Source organism: Solanum tuberosum, unplaced genomic scaffold (assembly GCF_000226075.1).
Source record: "Solanum tuberosum cultivar DM 1-3 516 R44 unplaced genomic scaffold, SolTub_3.0 scf00199, whole genome shotgun sequence".
Taxonomy (NCBI): Eukaryota; Viridiplantae; Streptophyta; class Magnoliopsida; order Solanales; family Solanaceae; genus Solanum; species Solanum tuberosum.
In genome coordinates this window covers 584,581-589,787 of record NW_006239136.1, presented here as the reverse complement: position 1 = coordinate 589,787, position 5,207 = coordinate 584,581, and positions in this window count along the sequence as shown.

Sequence of the window (5,207 nt, the reverse complement as noted above, 5' to 3'; positions counted from 1 at the left end):
CCTCTCATTCATAAATGTGGCACGCTTCACACTTATGAACAAGACTCTACTAGACGTGAAATGTATTAGAAATATCGTAAACTCACGGTATATCAACACCCTCAACTTAAATTCGTTGTTTGTCCTCAAGCGATGCACTACGACTCTAAACGACACTTGTATAGAAGCAAGCATTTCTAAACTCAAGCAATCGCATGGCTCTCTACCTCCTCATTGCTCGGGTGCACCTTCGTTCTCTTAGACTCGACAAGCTAATTCATGCGGATCAAACCATGACACAGATCGGCCAATCGACACACAACATACACCGTCTCACTATCACCAAGGTACCAACTTTCCGACGATGTAACTAGTGCCCTTACTTCAAATGAAATCCCCTTTTTAAAAAAAATGAATGTCATTCATGTTACAAGGATTTATTCAACACTCACGCTCAGAAGTAATTTCAAATACAGTTAGTGCTCAATGCCATAAGCTTGCTTGTATTTTCACTGCTTAGACTCTCCAAACTAGACTCTAGGATCACTATAGGACTTTCTTGGCTTGTAACATAGGCTCAGGGTCAGGTGTGGTACATTTGGGTACTGCTTAGTGACTTTCTGCCCTCCTTGAAATTACACTAGGCTTTTCAACCTCTTTTTGCCCGATTTTTGTCATCCTATCGTTTTACCTTCTTTCCCTTAATTTTCTTCAACAACAGATGTGACTTTAGACTTTGTAGTTCTTTTTACTTTTATTTTATTCTTCTTTTAGCTTTCAACAAGTCACATCCTTTCCTCTCTTTTTTTCCAACATCACTCTTTTCATATCCATTTTTCTTTCAGTTTCCTCTTTCATAGCTACCCTCAACTTATGGATTTTCCATAAGTTGAGGTACACAATACCCGATGTCAGGTCAGGGCCAAGATTGAAGTTACTATTTACATTAGCCACCCTCAACTTAGGCTTTTAGCCTAAGTCGAAGTGCACATGTCCAAGGAGGGATCGGGGCCAACATAGTAGATTATGGGAAGGTGAGTTCAGGGTTTAGAAAGAAATGGTTTAATTTAAGGCTCAAAGTATTTTGATCAAAGGGCGCATTTATTTCATTTGGTTGGATCCTTCTTTTAGGCAATTTGTGGACTTTTCAGAACAATGGCCTATTATCACTTCCTAACCTCTAGATTGAATTGTCTTAGCAGGACTAATCGGGCAAGTTCTAGTTTTTTCACAAAAACTGTTTGAACACTCAATTATTCTCACACACTCTTGGCACATAGTTTCATTATCAGATTATCAGATTACCCAGTTCAAGTTTTAGCTTAAGTCATACCATCAAGTTGGTTCATTATCAAGTCATACTCAGAGCCAACACATTCAACTTATCGTAGCCTACAAATTCTAGCACACGTTCACAGAATCTGACGCCATCATGCTTCCTTCATTTTGTGTCATGCTTCTACACATACGATCCTAACACATGATGGTACAACAAAAATTAAATAGTTTCTTGGGGAAAAAGAACACAGGCAAGAAAACCCCAAGAGAGGATTTATGAGTCGGGTTACTCAGACTTCACCCTATCACTCCCAATCCATTTACCCCACCCACAACAAAAAATAGATGCAATTGTCCCCAATGCATACAAAAATAGTAAAAGAAAATGGATTGGGTGAAGCAAACCTGTGGCGCAAAGCGCCGGTGAATCATCAACAAGCAGGGGGGATCGGTTTCCCGGAGCCCGCTGGAACAATAGTGGGGGCACTCTCAGTAGTGCCCACATCATCAATCATAGCACCCTCAGTAGTTCTCTCTATCAATCTCACCGCACCATCAGTGGTGCTCACAACGTCCCTCAAAATAGGCTGGACCTCTACAACTGGGCAGAGCTCGATGCCTTTGCAACTCTCTCATGCACCCTCTGCTGGCGCAACTCTTCGTCTAAAATTGAAGCCCTCCTAACCTCCTTCTCCTGTCTACGCTGTCTCTTTTGAGCTTTCTCCTCCTCAGTGCGATGAGAACGGTGTCGCTTACCTTTGGCGTGTGTAGGCTCAAGCCCCTCCTCGGCGGTCCTACTAAATAAAGTATCCAACACTGTATCATCAGCCAGTGCAGTAGGTGCAACCTGAGGCTCAACTGAAGGGGCGGCAAGAATGGCATCAACTTCGGTCCGGAGACTGGCCAATTCAGCCTGCAAAGCAGATAGATCTATGGCCGGGGCTGATTGCTCGAGGATTCGCAATTCAAAGGCATCAAGACGTTTATTAATAGCCTGGACCTTCTGGTCCATCATCCCCTCCATCCTTTGCTCCATTCTAGCCTCAGACTCGGCTATCGACTTTTGCATCCACGGTTGGATGTGATGCAGCAGTGTGGCCATCTGAGCCTCTAATTTATGTACTCTGGCCAATGGGACAACAGTAGCTCCTAACTGTGGTGTGGACCGGGAAGAGCTAGGAGCCATACTAGGTGCCTGAGAAGAGGAGGTCGGACAGTCTTGGTGTGATCTGGTATACTGGGGTGACCGCCCGTGCTTGCCCCACTGTGTCTGCAGGATCAGCACCCAAGGGAGGTACCTCAACCTAGGGCTCTCTGCGAGGTGCCGCCACATTTGCCTCATCTCGAATGAGGCCTATATCCAATGCCCCTGTAGGGTGGACTAACTTGTCACAATTCCAGATCGGTACTCCAGAGTCCCTTTACAATTGAAAAATTAGACAATTAAAGGGGTAAGTAGTGGAGGTCTTGAATGCCCTCTCGTGAATCTCTGCCAGCAGCATGCGGGTAAAGTCAATCTCCACTCCTGCTACCAATCCCGCAACCATGACCGCTTTGTCCCATGTGACTTGGTTATCAGCTTTTGTAGGTGACACTCTGTTACGTACCAGCAACCATAAGAACTTGGCCACAAAATTTAATGTAGCCTTTCGGATGCCCAACCGTGGAGCGGTGACCCATTCCGCACGCTCGCCATCTGCAGCAATGTACCTAACCAACCATAGTATAACAGCCTCTCGCTGCTCAGCGTTCCTCTGTAAAGCGCCACTCCGCACGATGTCCCATCTATAGCCAAACTCTGCTGTGTTGAGAGACCAAGAGTGAACCTTGGTAGGACCATAGAGAAAATGACTGATAGTGGCAGGTGATATGTCCATCGGACAACCTCGAACCAAAGTGGAAGTGAGAGTATACGTCCCTGGGTCTCGAGCCATCCAGTCACACTTGTGAAGGTTAAACAGCCGGTGAATGTCCAGAACAACGTGCAAGCTCCCCGTGAGGACTCTGCACACCTCTGTAATTAAGCGGGCCATCTTCAGTTTGTCGTTTATCATCTTGGCATCCCGATAAATTTGCCATTGGCCCTCTACACACCACATATTTAGCTCGCCGGCTACTGGAGTGGGGTCATTATTCCGTGGTGCAGGGACGGACTCTAAGCTAGTGGCCTCATCAGACGAGGCTGCTTGATCATTCTCACCGGACCCTGTGGCTGATTTAGCACTGGACCCTGCAGTATGGGCAGATTCGGATCCTGAAGAATGGGCAGACTCGGAGCCTGAAGCATGGGCACAATCGGATCCGGACATAGACCCCTCTGAACTGGAAGCAGCCCCAGTTGGTGATTCGATCAGTGTGTGCTCCTCATCAAACTGGGAGACAATGACTATGTTGGGAAGCGCCTTCTAGGGGTGCCTCTGGTGACTCGAGGTGCAGTGGGAAAACTCTGTGTGTTGGGAGGAACGTATGCTGGATCCTTCTCCGTGTCCGTGTCCTCATCGATTAACCTGAAGCTAGGGGCAACAGATTTTGACTGGCCCTGTTTTGAGTAGGTGACTAGCTTTTTGGGTGCCATAGTACCTGTAGAGGCGATATTAGAACTAGAAACGAACAGTGACAAAGTCCCATGAAAATTTCAGATAGAAGCTACAGAGGTCATCCACGGAGAAAGAAAACAAAAAAAATTTCCTAGCAGATAGAAACCACGAATGTACAGAACGGTCCGTAGATTAATCTACGGACCATTGTTCACATCCGTGGTTTTACACTTGATAATATTTTCAAGTGCATCTAAGCACGAACCCAATCTACGGTCCATAGACTTGTCTACGGTCCGTGGATTCCTTCTGTGGGTTAGAGAGCCACCAGTACTAGTCGCAGATGGAAACCACGGATGTATAGAACGGTCCGTAGATAAATCTACGGACCGTAGTCCACATCTGTGGTTTAACACTTGGTAATATTTACAAGTGCATCTAACCACGAACCCAATCTACGATCCGTAGATGGGGTATCGTGGATGTAATCTGTGCCAGGTTTCATGTTCACCTCTTAGACCCTCTTCAACAATAACCTAGTCTAACCATGCATTTCAACATTTAATCATGCTAGTTTGTCATTCTCAGGATTCCGATTAATCATTTTAACCAAGTATTGAAGACAAACTTTGGAACCCTAAGTCAAAACTTACATGTAGACTTATAATCACATACAATAAGGCTACACAATCATTATCTATCATTCCAAGGGCATTGTAATTTCCAAGTTTATCATGCAATTTCATCTAACAATTACCCAAGGTCAAGACCCAACTCCCGACTTTCTATATTCAATCTATGAATCGAAATTCCAAGTGAGGGGAAAGTCTATTACCTTACAAGAAACGAGGAGTGGGGTGATTGCGTGACGACGCTAAGCTTAGCAAGACCAAGGAATCACCTCTTTGTTACTAACCAAACACCGGACACTTTTGTGGAATATGGAATGAGTTGTATTCGGAATGGAAAGGAATTGTGGGAATTATGGGGGGGATGGGGGTAAAATGGAAGGGGATGATATTATGGGGGAGTTATGGAGTGATTTAGGGAGGTTATGGGATGGTTGAAACGGTTGAGGAGTGAATGGAGGGAAGTGGAAATGATTTGAAAGTAGGGGAGTTTTTTAAGTAAGGGGGTCCGGGTCGGGTTAAAACAGGAATAGGGTTTGGACTCACGAGACCCCGTCTACGGTCCGTAGATTAGGACCATAGATCACTCTTACACTTGGAAAAATTTAGAGGCTTACATGGGATTTACGGACACTATCCATGGTCCGTGGATTAAACGACGGACCGCGATGGGGTCCGTAGACCTCTGCACCACAACATTTTCTGCAGATTTTTCGTGGTGTACCTACACATGTAGAAACCAATAGGCTATTTTTTTTACATTTTCTGGACACTTTTTAAACAT